The sequence below is a fragment of the Euprymna scolopes genome, chromosome 21 (assembly GCF_053919585.1).
Source record: "Euprymna scolopes isolate OS-2025 chromosome 21, ASM5391958v1, whole genome shotgun sequence".
NCBI classification, from domain to species: Eukaryota; Metazoa; Mollusca; class Cephalopoda; order Sepiida; family Sepiolidae; genus Euprymna; species Euprymna scolopes.
Genome location: NC_136502.1, coordinates 7,976,006 through 7,994,651, shown reverse-complemented (window position 1 = coordinate 7,994,651; position 18,646 = coordinate 7,976,006). Strand labels below are relative to the sequence as shown.

General features: G+C 31.2%; 1 protein-coding gene across 2 annotated transcripts in view; it reads left to right on the top strand.

Annotated features, from left to right (window-relative positions):
• The first annotated feature begins 18,078 nt into the window (after positions 1-18,078).
• LOC145241984 (protocadherin gamma-A11-like) overlaps positions 18,079-18,646 on the top strand; it is a 257,734-nt gene continuing 257,166 nt past the window's right edge. Inside the window, exon 1 of one of the 2 annotated variants that reach the window (XM_080104857.1) lies at positions 18,079-18,457. The gene's annotated coding sequence lies outside the window, so the exon portion shown is untranslated. The remainder of the gene's footprint in view (positions 18,458-18,646) is intronic. The other variant, XM_080104858.1, reaches the window with a different exon arrangement.

Here is an 18,646-nt window from a genome sequence, read left to right as displayed (position 1 = left end):
GAAAGAAAGAATTAACTACCTAATGTACATGGATGACCTGAAACTGTTTGCTAAAACAAAGCCAGAACTAGAAACACTAATAAACACGACCAGAATCAGGGAAACAAATTTATCATTCTACGCCAGGAGGTACAGAAAGGATGCCAAAAACGAAAACAAAGAAACACATGACCTCGTGTGTATATATATATATATATATATATATATATATATATATATATATATATACCGGTTCTCATCAGATCACCGAAGTTAAGCAACGTTGAGCCTGGCTAGTGACCATTTGAGAATTCTAGGTGCCGTATGTGCTTTCCGCTTATCTCAGCATTTTTTTCCAGTCGTCCTGAACCTCCACTTTCCACTGGTATTCAACAATGTCGACTCAGGAGAAATGTGGTTGGAGATTGCGCAACTCTTGCCACAAAAATTTCCCGCGCAGGAACCCTTATCATGGGTATCCATAGTCTGTCAAGACTGAAGGAAGCCTTTATATATATATATATATATATATATATATATATATATATATATATATATATATATATGTTTTTTTTATTTATATTTTATAGAAGGAATTAGACCTGGAGTCTAAAGATCAGAGTTTATTTTAATGCATTAATAAATGTGTAATACTTTTAAAAGAACAGTGCCCATTGTACTGTAGATATATAATAAGCTCAATAGGTATATGTATGCTAGAGCTATATTAATATTGAGTGAAAAGATTAATAATTGTGAATTAAAAAAGTGCATTTATACACATGCACAAATATACATTTATGCGTTAAAATCAGTTTTGTGTGTTTTTTTCCTTTTGAAACTGATTTATAATTCACATTATTAATCTTTTTACTCAATATAAATATATATATGTGTGTGTGTGTGTGTGTGTTTGTGTACTTGTGCTTATAACTCTACATACAACATATGCACATACAAACACATATGCGGCCCTGTCGGTGGAGCATTAGAATACGCCGACTGTCCCCCTGCAGAGGGTAAAAGTCCCTCAATGGGGGGTCCTGGATATGACTTTAAACTATATCCAGTGGTGAGGCCCCAGCTTGTGGGCTTTGGGGAGTGTGGAGCCACCCTTTAATTACCATTGCTCCCAGGTCCACTCTGACCCGGAGTGGTAGTACCTGTTAGGGTCCCAACTATGGGTTAAATAGAAACCGACGTGAAAACAACAAATATATTCTATTAAAAAAAATTTTCTTCCAAATCTTTTGATTCGGTATTAAATAACCCGAAAAGGGTTGATATGCCGTAAAACAAACAAACAAACAAACAACCAAAAAACACATATGGATATATGCGTGGTTATAACTACACACATGACCTATGCATACACTCACACATTTCTCTTTCTATACATTTATACGTGTATATTTATTCGTATGCATAATCTAATTTATAAAACTCACTATGTCTGCCTGTATGTCTACATTTTTCAAACTGAATCTCCTGAATTGGCAGGCATAATTCATGATAATAAGTGCATTTGTACGCATGCACAAATATACATTTATGCGTTAAAATCGGTTCAGTTTTCACTATTTCTTTTCTACCTGACGATAGCTCAAATTAAGGTTAAGAAACTATATATTAAGAAACTATATATTAAGAAACTATATATTAAGACAATATAATGATCAATAAAAATTGGCTAAATACGAAATCGGAATAAATTAAAATATAATTTTGAAGCGTATTTTTAAACCGGACAACGCCGGGCACCTTGCAAATAGTATAATAATAATAACAATTTTTCCATCGCCAGAATGTTGCATCCTTTTATCTGTTTTAGAAGTACTTCAATGGCAAGTGCTCAAACGAACTGAAGGCACTAGTACCTTCTCGACGTAAATACCCTCGACAAACCAGAGAAGAAGCAAAATCCCACCCTACGCTGTAGAGATCCTTAGATGTCGTGAAGCCTCTATTCAAATAGATTTTACCCTCGAATTACTAGACTTTGGAATTCCCTCCCGGGTTCCTGCTTTTATGATTGTACTGACATCAAGTGTGATGTGAACAAACATATCGCTACCCAATACTTTACACATTACCCCGGCAAATAAGGTCCCGAATAGTAGCCCCTTACGACTGATCTCGAGCGCGTGGTTCAGTGGGGGAAGATGTGGCTAGTTACCTTTAATGCATCTAAAACCAAACTCCTATCCTTACATCATCAACGCTCTGATCCCCAGCTGGCATCAATTGTGATGGATGGCTCTCGTCTGGGTGAGGCCCCGTGTTTTGACAAGCTTCTGGGTATGACCTTTACTCCTGATCTGAAATGGAACACGTACATCAAGTCTGTTGCCAAGGTCGCAGGAAAGATGGTGGGATCCTTCTACCGCTCCAGAAGATATCTCCCTACTGATGCAATTCTCTATCTATATAAAAGCCAAGTACGGCCAAGGATGGAATACTGTTGCCATATCTGGGCAGGAGCTGCCAAAAACAGCCTATCATGCCTTGACAGAGTACAAAATAGACTTCGTGGTTTAGTGGGGGATGCCCTTTTCTCTACCCTGCAACCCCTCTCCCACAGAAGAGACGTTGCGAGCCTATCCTTGTTTTATCGTTATTTTCATGGCAGGTGCTCGTCTGAACTCCAATCCCTGGCCCCCCCTCGCCAAACTTTCACGAAAAACACCCGTCTAGCTGAATCCACTGTGAAAAATTTCCCCCACTCTATATCTGTGCCTAAATCAAAACGCGGATTCCATGAGCAAAGCTTCTTTCTTAGAACTGCACGCCTGTGGAACTCTGTTCCGTCTGCCTGCTTCCCTCCGGACTACAACTTGGATGTCTTCAAGTCTAATGTTAACAAATTCCTAATGAACTGCCCCCCTAATTAAACACTTCATAAAATCTCCTCACTAACGTGATGTACTTGCAATAACCCTTATCCCTGAGTGGCTTCCGGGCCTTGATAAGTGGTGATCACTGTGTAAAAAAAAAAAAAAAAAAAAAAAAAAAACTTAGAGACATTTTACAGTGTGGTGAAAAGAGATTAAAAATAAAAAAAATTGTATGACCCTACCACACACACACACACACACACACACACACACACACACACACACACACACACACTCACCTTTATGTTTACCGTATCTCTACTTAATTATGTGTGAATCAGATTTGTATTCTCTGTTGGAATTGAAAACGGAAGAAATAAAAATAAATCTGTTTGATCTCTTTAGAAAAAGGTTTTCCTCTTTCGGTAAAATGTTTTCTTTGAGAATAAAATACCAACTTCGACTTTCATGAACGAACCACCCGTAGACAACAAACGCAAGCTAATAAACACGAACACACGCACGCACGCACACACACACGCTCACACACGCGCACACACACAAAAATACGCATGCACACACATACACACAAATATATATATATATATATATATATATATATATATATATATATATATATATATATATGTGACGAACGTGAAAGTAAAAAAAAAAACAGAACTCAACATATTTGGAAAAATGAACCGTAGACATCAAACGCAGACTAAACATTGCCCCACACGAACGCACGCACACACACACACACACACACACACATATATATATATATATATACATATATACATATATATATATATATATTACGAGCAAGAAAAAAATAAGTTTTATAAGTCAAAGCGTTTGTAAACTTAAAGCGAATATAAATATTAATATTTATATAGTAAATACCAGCAAATTCATAGTTTCACTATAATCATAATAAGCCAAATATCAGCTGACGTTATATTGTAAACAAACACAGACGTAATTTGATGAACGACATTATCATAATTTTTTTTTTTAGAATTTCTTAATAAATTTATCTACCAGACAAATTACTCCTTGTAATATATAATATTCAATCGAGGATTGGTTCTATAATAATACATACGCAGTCTGCATAAATTAAAATATAATGTTTAAGTGTATTGTGCCGGGCGTTCAGCTAGTTTTGGTTAAAAACCTATGGTATCTATTTGCTATTTATGTCAGTTTCAACTAAAAGCAATGTTATCTACTTAATTATCATATCGAATTTAGTTAAATAGTATTGAATTATTACATAAAACATACACTGTGACGAATACATGATTCGGTGATATCCGCCATTAATTGTTCGTAGATGGACGGCAGTTACTTCTCCAGACTTCATGCTGTTTATTTATGTATAAATTTGAAATTCTTCGAAAAATATTTTCATTAGTAGTTAATTTTCTACTTTATCGTTTTTCGTAATGTTTGTATATGTTATTAATTTTGACATGGCAATTAAGTACGTATTATTGGTTTTTCATTTAATATTTTTATTTTCGCACTAAGATGAAGAAGTAGCTGCTTCCTAAATTTATGTTGAGATATTTCATCTCTGCTTCGAAAATTCGCATTCAATAAACGTAATCTATATAATCCTACATTTATTCAACCTGTTTGAACGTTATGTAAAATTATATTAATTTGATAATGTAGAAACCCAAACAATGTTACATAATATATATATATATATATATATATATATATATATATATATATATATATATATATATATATATATATATTGAGGGATTTATAATGGAGATAAAAGGTATATATGTATTTTTGTATAAAAACTATTTTTTTCTTTTTTTCTTTTAACCTTATTAGTAATTTTCTATTTTAATTTATTTATTTATCAACATAAAATTAATGACTTAGTTTTCATTTTATTTTATTTTAATTTTATTTTATTTTTAAATATTTCCAGAAATATCGACTAAAATGCTAGTTTTATTTTGGTGTCTTTAACTGTACCCCCCCCATTTTTGCTGAGACTGTTATTAAAGGACAACATTTTTGTCAAATTATTGTCAATATTTATTGTCAATTTAAATAAAATGAACATAGTTTCTGAAACGATCGCACAATATAGTGGATTTTTTTGTTTTCCAATTGAAATTGATTATTAATTCAAAATTATGAATTGTTTTACTCAATATATATATATATATATATATATATATATATATATATATAAGATTTTTATTTATATAGACAAATATTACATATTCGCTACACTGAATACGCTAATGTTTCGGACAATGGTTTGTAAGAACCATAAGTCATCGTATGAATACCTTCTCTAACTTTTAACTTGGTATATATATATATATATATATATATATATATATATATATATATATATATATATATGCATATATATATGTATATATCTATATATATCTATATATATGTGTGTATATATATATATATATATATATATATATATATATATATATATATATATATATAATTATTGGAATTCTTTGAGATAAGTAATTTGTATATTTATTTGTGGATTATTATCCTCATCCGTATAGTTGTTGCTTCATGACATCTCGGTCAACCATTCCCCTGGCCTTCGTTAGGTGGCGCAGTGGATAAAGACCTTGAATATCTACAGTTCGAAGTGAGCATTGTCTGAAGATAGTGGTTTTAATCTTATTCAAAGCAAGCCAGATGATTAGTTGGCCGAAATGTATTGAATCAACAACTATAAGAATGAGGATAATAGTCCGCAAATAAATTATATATATATATATATATATATATATATATATATATATATATATATATATATATATATATATTTACGAGGATGAAACGCGGAATATTATGTGTAGCTTAATTGCCATTTATATTTTCATAACTTACTACCTAGCTCTACTAGGTATTGAGCACTGTTGAAGTAAATACTGAAAATATACGCATAAAATTATATCTTCGTATATTTATTTATTTTGTGATTGATTATTTAAAAATCAAATTATAATTAAATTAAAAATCCGTTTCATAAGAAGGAACAACAACAACATCAATTATTTGTACGATCGTTTCGGAAAACAGTGTTTTTATTGTGGTAGACATCAAGTTACGAACAATAGTTATTACATATTGTTTTTATCAAACAAGGTTTCCTCATCAGCAAATATTGGGAAAGGTTTTTATTAAATGTAAAAGACACCATAAATAAACCTAGCATTAAAGTAAGGCAGATGTATCTAGAAAAAATTAAAATAAAGGTATGGATATAAACTTGATAAGAAAATTAATATGGGTTAGAGATAGAAATAAAATAGAGAAAATTATAAATATAAATTTGGTTTAAGTACAATATTATACATACATACACAAATATATACATGCATATATATGAAAAAGTATACACATATATATACATATACATAAATATACATATATATGCATAAAAACATACGTACAAATATTTATATTTATAATTTTACTCTAAGAAACCTTGTTTGATTAAAACTATATGTAATAATTATTGTCTAATTTGATAAAAACTATATGTAATGTTGATGTCTACCACGATAAAAACACTGTTTTCCGAAACGATCGTACAAATAATTGATTTTGTTGTTGTTCCTTCTTATGAAACGGATTTTTAATTTAATTATAATTTGATTTTTAAATAATCAATCACATTACTAAATATTAAATTAGCTCTAGTATATTTACCTATCGAGCTTATTATATATCTAAATTACAACGAGCACTTTTTCTTTCCCTGTATTTTAATTAAACTAGTAACTTTACTATTGCATTAAAATACACTCTGCTCTTTAGACTATTGTTCTAATCTCCTTTAAATTATATATATATATATATATATATATATATATATATATATATATATATATATATATATATAAGCGAGATAAGACACATATTAAAAATCAGGTGAAATACCCTGATAGATATTACTTGAAGTAATACTTTCAGGGTGATCTTAGCCAAAAAGGAGAAGCTCAATATTTAAGAATAGAGCAATATATAAGTTCAGTGTTTAAAGTTAAATTCTGAAAATCTATCTATCTATCTATCTATCTCTCTCTCTCTCTCTCTCTATATATATATATATATATATATATATATATATATATATATATATATATATATATTGTACTGAAACGGTCAACAAGGAAGACACGGATATAGAGATATAACGTACTTTATTGAGAACGAAACAAAATACAGAGAACAACAGTCGTGGTACTTAACGCCAAGATAACGTATAACGGCTTACACGGTATTTACATGTGCATTAATGAGTCCCCACAACAATGATATCATTCGTTTTTTTTTTTTTAATTTCAAATTAAACTTGTGAAATAATGTGACCAATTTTCTCTATTCAAAATTCGCGCTAACGACGCAACCCGCAACTGTCAACAACACCGGACGCGTACCTTTCTCTTTCCACGACGGGTCAACCCTTCGGGTTCATACCAACAAAATGAAGAGAGAAACATACTACGTCTTCTTTTGTTGTGAATGTGTTCTTTTAACAACGATAGTATAAGAATTTTTTAAAAAGTTTTTAATCGTTTGATTAAATTATGTATTATGCGGTTTTCTAAATTTTCAAATTAAATTTGTGAAATAATGTTTTAAAAGATACGACATATTTCCTCTAATCAAATTGTATTAATATATAAAGCTATATTCCTATAAAAAAATCACTAAATCACATTGTGAGTTGATTTCGAGAACAAATTGTGTAGACATTAAATTTTTTTGTTTAATATGTAGAATCTTTTCGAGTTAAAATCTATTGAGAAATACACATTCTGTATTGAGGAAAACACATTTTACATATGTAAACATTATGTTGTATATCGAGATATTATATTAGGAAACGTGTCATATGCTGTATGTGAATATATGTTTGCTTGTGATCGTCTAGGCGTATATTTTAACATTTATGTAGCAGTTCTAACAGGAATCGTTTGACGTGGACGTATCGAACAGTTGTAGACAACAATTCTTTTAACATATGTAAATAACATAACGCATACCTGAATTGTTTATGAACATTTATTCTCATGATCTTGCTAGCATTTTCAGAGATTACACGTTCTTTCATCTTGGCTGTCTGAAGTGATGCCGCTTCCCACGTCGTCTGTTCACTCTCGTGGTCAAACTTCAACTATCAACTCTAAACTTCCCGACCTCTGACCTCAGTTCCGTTACGTCACTAATTAAAAGACACATCGCCTTAACGTGACCATTCCTTCACGTACGTCTGTTCAAGGTCATTTTGTTTATATTTAACCTAGCTAAATTATATAAACATCTCAGCTAAAATCTATTGCTAAACATAATTCTATAAACAATAAATAACTCCCAATATAAACTATTTTAAGCATATCATTGAATAGATAGATAGACAGATAGATCGATCGATAACAACTAATTAACTTCTAACAATTAGCTAAAGAATAACAAGTTATCCAAAATGGTATCTCTTTTGGGATAACTTTAGCTAATGTTAACATATTTAAAGAAAAGGAACTTGTATGTCCGTGAGTTCGTTCTCTATGGACACGAAAACAGCTGCGCCGATTTTTATGAAATTTCACATAATATACCTTATGAGTTTGAGAGATTTTGTACCAGAGTGTCCTCAATAAGCCTCAATAATCGATAATCGAAATAATCCGATGAAAAAAGGAACAGGCGATTTTGACTAAAGTTTACGTCTTACACAGCCTAACATCACAAGTGCTTGTGAGAAGTTTTATTACAAAACAAGCCTAAACGTCCGACATATAAAACTAATTGTAGGTTCTTTGATATGACAGGGTCGCGTTCGAAATGAATAATTTTGATTAAAGCACAACTGAACCATGATAATTGACTTTGTCATTTAAAACGTAAATTCAAGCCATTATCACCGCACATGCAGAAAGTTCAGGCATGTAAAATCAACAGTAGGTTCTTTGATATGACAGGGGCGCATTAGAAATGAATGTTTCTGTTTAGAGCATAATTGAAGAATTATACTTTTGCAATTTAAACTCTAATTCAAGCTGTAATATATAAAATAATTTTATAAAATAAACAGTAGGTTCTCTACAGTGCAATGTCGACTACAATGTATTGTGAACTAAGTCACTGCGGGGAGGCATGCGAAGCTTCTTCGCGGTGCACCGCAATGGGTCTTTAACTAAAGCAGGCAATCAATCTATTTGATTGAAAACTTGTCGATTTCAGCAGTTTCGATGACAATAAATATATGGGAGTGTGAAACATTCGTTAATTATCATCATTACACCTGGGTAACGTCGCCCTCCCCCTATTGGAATTGTAAAAAAAAGCCTATACTAGACTCTATTATTACTTTTTTTTAATACTCGACCTATAAAGTTTTAAATTGTTTTGTTTTGTTGTTGTTTTTATTATTATTATTATTATTATTATTATTATTATTATTACTACTACTACAACAACAACAACAATAATAATAATAATAATAATAATAATAATAATAATAATCTATATATATATATATATATATAAAAAATGTAATATTTGGTTCGTTAAAAGTGAATAAAACCATATTTCTACGTTACCAATTTAATTGAAATTTTCAGAAAGTCTATTTTTTAAGTCAAAGAATGTTTGCACGTTATCAAAATAATTTAACATTGCGAATTATAAAAATATTAAATTATAAATGAAAATATTTTTCATAACTGGGAGATTGTCCCCAGTTCATTTCCGGTAGAATGAGCCTTTCACTTATTGAGATAAGTATTATTTGTATTAATCTTTAGGATACTCATGCAGAGAGTGATCCGTGCTGAAATAATAACGTTATTATTTAAAAAGCCATTCTTAACATGGGGAGAGGAGGGTGTTTTGTACCTATTCTGTACTTTAACCTTACAATTGAATAAAAAAACATATCGTAAAACTTTAATTTGGAAATACGATTTAAAAAATAGCGCGGATCACTCTCTGCATTTTTCCTTTTATTATTCTTAAAGAGTAAAACTTTTCTTATTCATGAAAAGAGTTAAGCCTACGTAAATAAATAAATAAATAAATGTTTGTACACGTGACAAATTATCAATAAATGGATTAGTTAGTTTTTTTAAAATTATTTATGAAAAGAGTTAACGTAAATAATCTTTGTAAAAGTAAGTGCGAAAGTGCCGTAGTTCTACTTTCATGCGTAATTTCCATACTTATAGTTTTTTGGAAATTTTTTTCACTGGATTATCATTGATTGGACACTAATTAAACAGATTATTAAAAAAAAAATTAAAAAAGAAATCATTGTTTCGACATTTGAAAGTGGTGCTCACTTTTTAGTTACAACGTTCTGATAAATCAATCACCCATTTTGTAACCAATAAAAACGCGGTATATCTAAACCATAGAAAGTAAAAATAATATGAGTCTCTACCGCATTTGTAAGTCAGAAATATATTTGTTTCTCAAAGAAAAAAAAATAGATTGAACATGACTTTTTTATTGTTTTTATGAAAATAAAGTTTCGAGTTTAAAATTTTTTTTTTTTTACTTATTTAGTTAAAAGTCAGTTTGTGGGTGTTTTTTTTTTTTTGCTTTTTTTAAAAATAATTTGTTTTTATGAAAGGTGAGGGTTTTTTTTTCAAAACTTTTGTTTTTTTTTTTAAATTTTTTTAAGTATTATAAATTTCACTAACATGCTGGAGAAATGTTGGTGCTAATGCAGAGAGTGATCCGCGCTATTTTTTAAATCGTATTTCCACGTTTAATTAAAGTTTTATATGTTTTTTTTATTCACTTGTAAGGTTAAAGTACAGAATAGGTACAAAACACCCTCCCCTCCTCATGTTAAGAATGGGTTTTAAAATAATAACATTATTATTTCAGCACGGATCACTCTCTGCATGAGTACCGAAATGTTTAATAATTTGGTATTTTTTTAGATTAGGTCCACCTCCACAATTTTCCTTTAAATGACGACATATATAAGTTTTCGAGTATGCTGAATACGAAAATCGCATTGAAATTTTGAGGAAATCAGTAGTTATCAAGATATAAAAAGTTATATTATGCATTGTATTCTTTGGCGGCCATCTTTTTACGCGCGCACGCGCCATAAACAAATGCACGCACGTAAAAAAGATGGCCGCCAAAGATTACAATGCATAATACAACTTTTTATACCTTGATAACTACTTATTTCTGCAAAATTTCAATGCGATTTTCGTATTCAGCATAGTCGAAAACCATTACAAGTTGTCATTTAAAAGAAAATTGAGGAGGTGGATCTAATCTAAAAATTTACCAATAATTTTCCATCCCGTACACCTCCCGATATATTGCTTCGTCAACATGCGACCATTTTATATCTCCCGAAGACGCTTCCGTATTCAGCCAAAAAAAAAAAAAAAAAAAAAATGGGTGACCGATTTACCAGAACGTGGTAACTAAAAAGTGAGTACCCCTTTCAAATGTTGAAATAATTTTTTTTTTCATTTTTTTTTCATAATCTGCTTAGTGTTCAATCAATAATAATGCAGTGAAAAAATTTAAAAAAACCTATCAGTATAGAAATTTGCATGGGGGTGATGGTTGTATAACTCCGCCACGTAAGTAAATAAATAAAAAATGTTACGTGCACATGCGTTAGCCTTGACTAGGGGGGGGGACTAAAGGAACGACCATTAAATACTTCTGCGGGTCGCCATGGAAATCAACGCCTAATGAGTACCAAAATAGTTTTCATGATATGAAGAAATTTTTTTCGAAAAGTGGGTGATCACTTTTCTATGTAAATTTAACTTAAAATGAGCACCCACTTTCTGGCCACCCGGGGAAGGGGCATTTATTTTTGTGTTTATTGGCTTAAAGTTTTTTGACAAGGCAGTTTGGTACGCGAGTGCATATTTAAAAGTTTTCGTTTATGCTCACGCGTAGCATAAACAAAGGCTACGTCTGTGAAATGGAAAATAGTACCATAGTTCAGGGGTTATTACCATGCAAAAGAAATCAAACAAAAAACTTTTTAGCCAAGAAACACACAGAAAAAAAAACAAAAAAACATAGCATCCATTTTTTTTCTATCGAATTCATTTGCTGTTTTTATTGAAAACTATTTTCCCCCGGATTTTTTATATAATTTTCCATTAAGGGCCGTGCGTCTCACGTTCGTATATAACAAAAAAATTTTTGTAGACTTCGGTGTGCTAAAAACGAATCTGCAAACCGTTTCCGTTGCAAAAAAATAGTTTTTATGATATGAAGAAATTACTTTTTCGAAAAGTGGGCGATCACTTTTCCATGTAAATTTAACTTAAAATGAGCACCCACTTTCTAGCCACCTGAGAGAGGGGGTTTATGCTCACGCATAGCGTAAACGAAGGCTACGGCTGTGAAATGGAAAATAGTCCCAGAGTTCGGAGGTTATTACCAAACAAAAGAAATCAAACAAAAAACTTTTTAGCCAAGAAACACACAGAAAAATGCCCCGCTCTCAGGTGGCCAGAAAGTGGGTGCTCATTCTAAGTTAAATTTACATTGAAAAGTGATCACCCACTTTTCGAAAAAGTAATTTCATGAATATCATGAAAATTTTCTTTTTCTACGGAAACGGTTTGCAGATTCGTTTTTAGCACACCAAAATCTACAATAAAATATTTCGTTATATACGAACGTGAAACGGGCTTTAAAGTAAAATAATACCGGATTTTTTTGAGCAGATTTGCCGTTTAGTTGTACAAATATCCTCAAACCAGGTAATCACTAAAAGGGACTTTTAAAAGTCGTCACCTGTATCGAGCAAAAGTTTAAAACCACCGATTATATGCCAGCCTACGTCATGATAACATATATTGAGTGAGTTCCTAACAGTATTTGTATAGTTTTTTAGTTTAAACTCATTTTCACAAAATTTCCCCAAACTTAACGTGTTCGATACAGTCTGCCGCCATTTGTATTTTTCAGATATACCGATAAACATTGAATGTTTTTGAACCGATTATACATTACATAAAAACACTAAAATCTTATCCAGTTAGGTAGAACATTTACTTTTCTTGCCTTTGATAACATTTATTTGTTATATTTATTTTTTGACAACTTTTTTGTATCTGTGTTTAGTAATATGAACCCTTTTCATTTAATGTAACGTTTAGTCGGCTTGAAAAACAGTGTTTATCGGTGTAATTTAAAGCTACAAATGGTGGCGGACACTGTTGATTACTTTAAGTTAGAGAAAGTGAGTTAAAACTAAAAAACTATACAAAATACTGTCAGAAACCCACCGATTATGCCAGCCTATGTCATGGTAACACATATTTGTGGGGTTTCAGACACTGTTTTGTATAGTTTTTAGTTTTCAACTTACTTTCCCAAACTTAACGTATTCAACAGAGTCTGCGACCATTTCTGTTTATCGAGCCGATTAAACATTTTACATTACATAAAAACACTAAACACTTATCCAGTTAGGTAGAAACGTAACTTACCTTACCTTTGCTTTCATTTATTTGTTTTTGGACAATGTTTTCGAATCTGTGTATAGTAACCCCCCCATCAACCAAATATTAATTACTAACTCACATTTTTTGTATTCAGAAAACAAAAACAACAAAAAAAAAAAACATTTAGCGTTTTAACATTTTTGCTACGTTCGGCTTCATCCACTGATTGTTGGTCGAGTCCAAACCATGAATGATTGACAGAAACTCCCGAGGATCCAGATCAAATTTTGCGAGAGTACCATTTTTTTTTTCATTTTCGCCTTCTTTTTCACTGTTTGGAGTGGATTGTTGTACTAAGAATATAAGAAACATGCATTTTTCTCTTTTTATTAAATTTTTACATTACACCAAATTGAGCCACTGCAACGCGTGGCAGGGTACAGCTAGTAATAAATAAATAAATAAATAAATAAATAAAATGGTTCTAAGTTTAATAAAACTGGCTCAAACTTTTCTTTTTTTCTTTTTTCTTGGATGTGGAGGGGGTGTTAATCTCGATAAAAACGCAACTTTTTCTAGGCATTTAATCACTAGGCCACATAATTTGCTAAGGTGATCTGGAAAGAGATGTTCGTCTTTTACGCAACCAATATGAAAAAGGTTCGGGGAACATTTGCTTCTGAAAGATACCTTTATGTCCAGTTTCTACGAGTACAAAGCAATGAGAATTCGCTGAATCGAAGAAAGTACGCGTGCGCATGCGCGCACACACGCTCACAGTAAAAAAAAAAGTGGCACCTTTTAATCATTTTTTTTCTATCTAAAACAAAAACTAGAAAGAAAAGGAGAAGAGAGAATTGAGGGATTATGAAATAAGTAATTTTGTTCTCGGGCTTGGTGTATGCGTGTGTCTGTCTGTTTGTGTGTATGTGCATATGTTTCTCCGTTGTAAACTTATTAGAAAGAAAAAGCATTTCAATTATTTTTTAGAGTAAGAATGGATTGACCATAGCTAAAAAGAAGTGGATTGTTAAAGTATATAACTGAAAAATGCACAAAAGTAAGAACAAAACAAGAAAATAGTTCGATTCTAAAGAAGGAAAATAATCGATTGTTAAAGAGAGAAAGAAAGAAAATGATTGATTGTAAGAAAAAAGAAAAACATCTTAATTAAATAATGAAAGGAAGAAACAAGATTTGAATGAAAAAGAATAAAAAAAGATTGTGAATTGGCTGAAAGAACGAAGAAAAAAATGAAAATAAAAATTTAAAAAAAATGTTTGATTAAAAAAAAATAAAACAGAACAATTTGATGACAGAAATGCATTTTAATTCGCCAGAAGTTTTTTTTTTTGTCATTTCCGGAAAAATTATAATAGCGTAAAGGGAAGACAATTAAAAATTAATGATTATTTTTAAGAAAATCGAACAAATTCATACGTACAAAAATATTGTAAAATAACTGTTATAATTCTTAATGCATATAATTAAATAAATGTATATTTAAAAAAAAGTTAAATAAAAAAATACATGGCGTCTATTTCGTAATATTCTAAACTGAATGTTATACTTTATTCACGCATTATAAAAATATAGGTGCTTCTTCAGATTGGCACTCATGACGGCAATTAAAAGTAAAGAAAATACCGAAAAGTTTATATGATGTAGCTACTAGACACGAAATGACTATGAAATATTCCAAAAATATCATAATTAGTAGTTTTGTTTTATTATTATTCAGGAAAATCAAATTTTATTCCGTGTTAATGTGGGGGAAAAGGTAGCCATGAAAGAATCAAGGGTAGACAACCGACTTCATTTCAATTTTTTTTTTTTAATGTCGGAAAGACAACGTAAAATTTAAAATCAAATAATATGTTATGAACATAACGTATATTAAAAAAAAAAATTTTTTTAATTTTCATAATATAAAATGCTCAAATAATGAGAACATTATTCTAGAAAGGTCATTTTACGTTAAAAACAAAATTTGAAGAATATTAAAATTGGCTCCGGCATTCACTCATCGGTAAAAAAAAATATATAACGGCAAATGTTTTTTTCGAAATTAAAAAAAAAATGCATGCAGCATTGCAGCGGCCTTGCTGTTTTAACAGCGTCAACGACCACAGCCCTTCAAATTGTAGAGCCATGGTAATCTAGGGGAGTCAAGTAAAGACAGTAGTATCGCTCCCCCTCCCGATACCAACCTGGAAATTTCTACGACTCTGCGCAGTACATAGGTTGCCTAGCATTCCCATATAGTCACCCATCTAGTACTGGCCAGGTTTGTCATTGCTTAACTTCGGTGATCTTGCGAGAACCGGTGTGTTAACGTGATTTTGCCGTATATGTCGACGTTACTGTGCCGTTAAAAAAAAAGAAAAAACTACTTAATCCATTTTTGTGATTTTTGGAATATGCCATATTCATTCCGTAATAAGCACACGGTAAAAGCTTTTTATCATTGTTGTTTATCGCCATAAGCACCAACCTAAATAATCACGAAAAAATATTTATTTTGAAAATAATTATTTGTAAAGATACAAAGTTACAATTTATTTATAAATTTTAAATATAATTTATTTATTAATTTATAAATTTTAAATATAATTTATTTTCAAATATTGCTGCTAAATTTGGAATAATTTCAGTGAAAGTCATTAAATATTTCCTTATTTCATTGTTTTCTGTTACTTTGTTACATTAATGAATTTGGTTTGGATTACCAGAAAAGCATCAATTTTGGATTGTCTTCCCTTTTCGCTAGTATAATTCTTCCGGAAATGAAAACAAAAATAACTTCCGGCGAGTTAAACAGCACTTGGTCCAATTCAATTAATGAAAGAAAGAAAAGTGTTTGAACAAACAAGGAAATTTATAGATTTATGAACTAAAAAAATAAATCTAAAAAAATTATTTTGTTGGTATAGAAAGGATATAACCAAGTGCAAAATTTTATGAAAAAAAAAAGACAATAAAAATGAAATTGGCTAAAAACAAAAAAAAAAATAAATATATACTTCCATAAAAGAGAAAAATAAGAAAGAATACATTTCTGAATTTTGAAAATTAAGATTCATAATTTATATCAGTTGCATTATCTGGACTACCGTTCTCATTTTTTAATATTATTCTCACGACGTTTCGCCCGATGTAACCTTCGACCTTCTTCAGGTATATTTCATCGAACTACAGATTCTTTATGTCGAGCTCGGGAATTTATAAAAAATTTAGAACGAGACCCTGTATTTAATCCAGCTTGTTCTCGTTCCGTCAGCCATGATCGAGAAGAAACTTGAAATAATTTGTAATCGCATTCTTAATATTGTCCGTACTGAGTATTGAACTTTCAACCTCCATAAGACTGTCAGTTAGAATGTATTATTACTTAGTGGCTGTTTCCTACCTAGTCATTGTTGACGGGGGAAAAGAAACCTTCTCCCGTTGATTAAATAAGGGACACCGTACGAAATTCCGTGCAAACTGTAGAGTTTGACATCCAGGTTCGTGAAAGAACTATAAAAATAAAATCTAATAAACACAGACACAAATAATAGAACGATCCTATACAAGACTAGAAAATGCGTCAACAATTCTAAGGTTCTTACACACATTTTCTTAACATAAAAAGTTGAATAGCTACGAAGACGAGAGTAGTACCAACAAAACGAGCGACCTTTTGCACACCAGAATTTATTTTCTACATAGTCATCAGCATTCTCAATGCACTTTTGCCTGCTTTATCATACGATGGTCGTTCCAAAAGTAAAGTCTCCTCTATTTTATCTAAAAAAAGTTGAAGAGCTACTAAAACGGGAGTGATGCCATTAAAACGAGCAACCTTTTGTGCCCCAGAATTTATTTTTTCTTCATAGTCATCATCTTTTTCAATGCCCTTTTGCCACGAATTCACTGACGCATCTCTACTTCTTTCTTACAGCCTCACACCGTCAATATCTGCAACATAGAGATGAAACTTTCAGGACAGGTTTTAAACGAAAGAAAGAAAAAAGTAATGATGAATAGAATAAAGAGCACGAAAATAATTAAAAGGAGAAAATTGAAGTGATGAAAGAAACATCGAATAATTGATTTGGAACTTTAAAAAATGGATTATTGACAAGAAGGAAGAAAAAGAAGGGAAAAAGGAAACAAAAATGGAAGAAAGGCAAGAAATAAGAGACTGGTGAAATGTACCCATGGCGTAGTGGATAAAGTACTTGGTAAAATTAAGTTCTAAAAGTTACACTCTTCTAGAGGTTGAAAGTTCAATCCTCAGTGCAATCGACACTTAAAATACAATTTCGAATAACTCAGGACTTTTACCCAGTCATGGCTGACGGAACGAGAATATTTCATCCCCGTGGATTAGAATAAAGGGTTCCGTTAACTATTCCGTACAGATTCCCAAATTCGACAGAAAGATTCTCCGAGTTTCACAAGATACACCCGGAGAAGACCGAAGGCTACATCGACAGAAACGTAAAAATAACGCGTAAGATGAGAGAAATAGTTCGAAGAATTCATATTATACGAATAACTTCATTTCAAAACTTCAAACTGGTGAAAGAAAGACAGAAGGAAATTTTTCTATGTAAGGAAGAGGAAGATATGGGAGTTTGCACAAGATCGAATAATTCTAACGTGAAGCTGCCCCTTTCTTTATCCGAATCGCAATATAACCAGCGGCTCACTCCTCCTCTCATCCTGTCTCTCACTTTTCTTTACAGGTAAAAGGGCTCTCTCGCATATCAAGCAGCGAGAGAGCGAGCGAGCGAAGCAACCTGCGAAGCCGTCAGTCTCCCAGTCAGCCAGCCAACTAGTCAGAAGTGGAAGCTTCCATTGCGCACTCGAATACTTTATAGGACTGCTGTTTTTTTCTGCGAACACACAAACACAAAACGCTTCATTCGTTCGTTCGATCGTTCGTTCAAAATCTCCGTGAGAGCGCACATGGTTATACGCGCACACACCCGTACTGTGTTAGCCAGAAGTACCACGTTGTGATTATTAGGCAGTGTTATTGTCACATAGGAGAAGAACAAGTCCTTCGAAATATTTGCTATACATTTGGAACGCACGTTGATAAATATATATATATATATATTGAGAAAAAAAATAAAGCACAACTAAAGAAATTCTTTTTATTGGATTTTAAAAATTCAGGTAAGTTGATGCGGTGTTGTTGTTCCTTAGTTTTCTTGCTGTTTGATATTTTTTATTGGTTATCTATCCAAGAAATTTAAATATCTTCGTTGACATTTTTTTTTTTTTTTTGTCTAGCCGAGGATAAATATGTGTTTCACTAATTATATCATGTTATTTTTTTTTCATTTATAAGATGAGAAAAAAAGT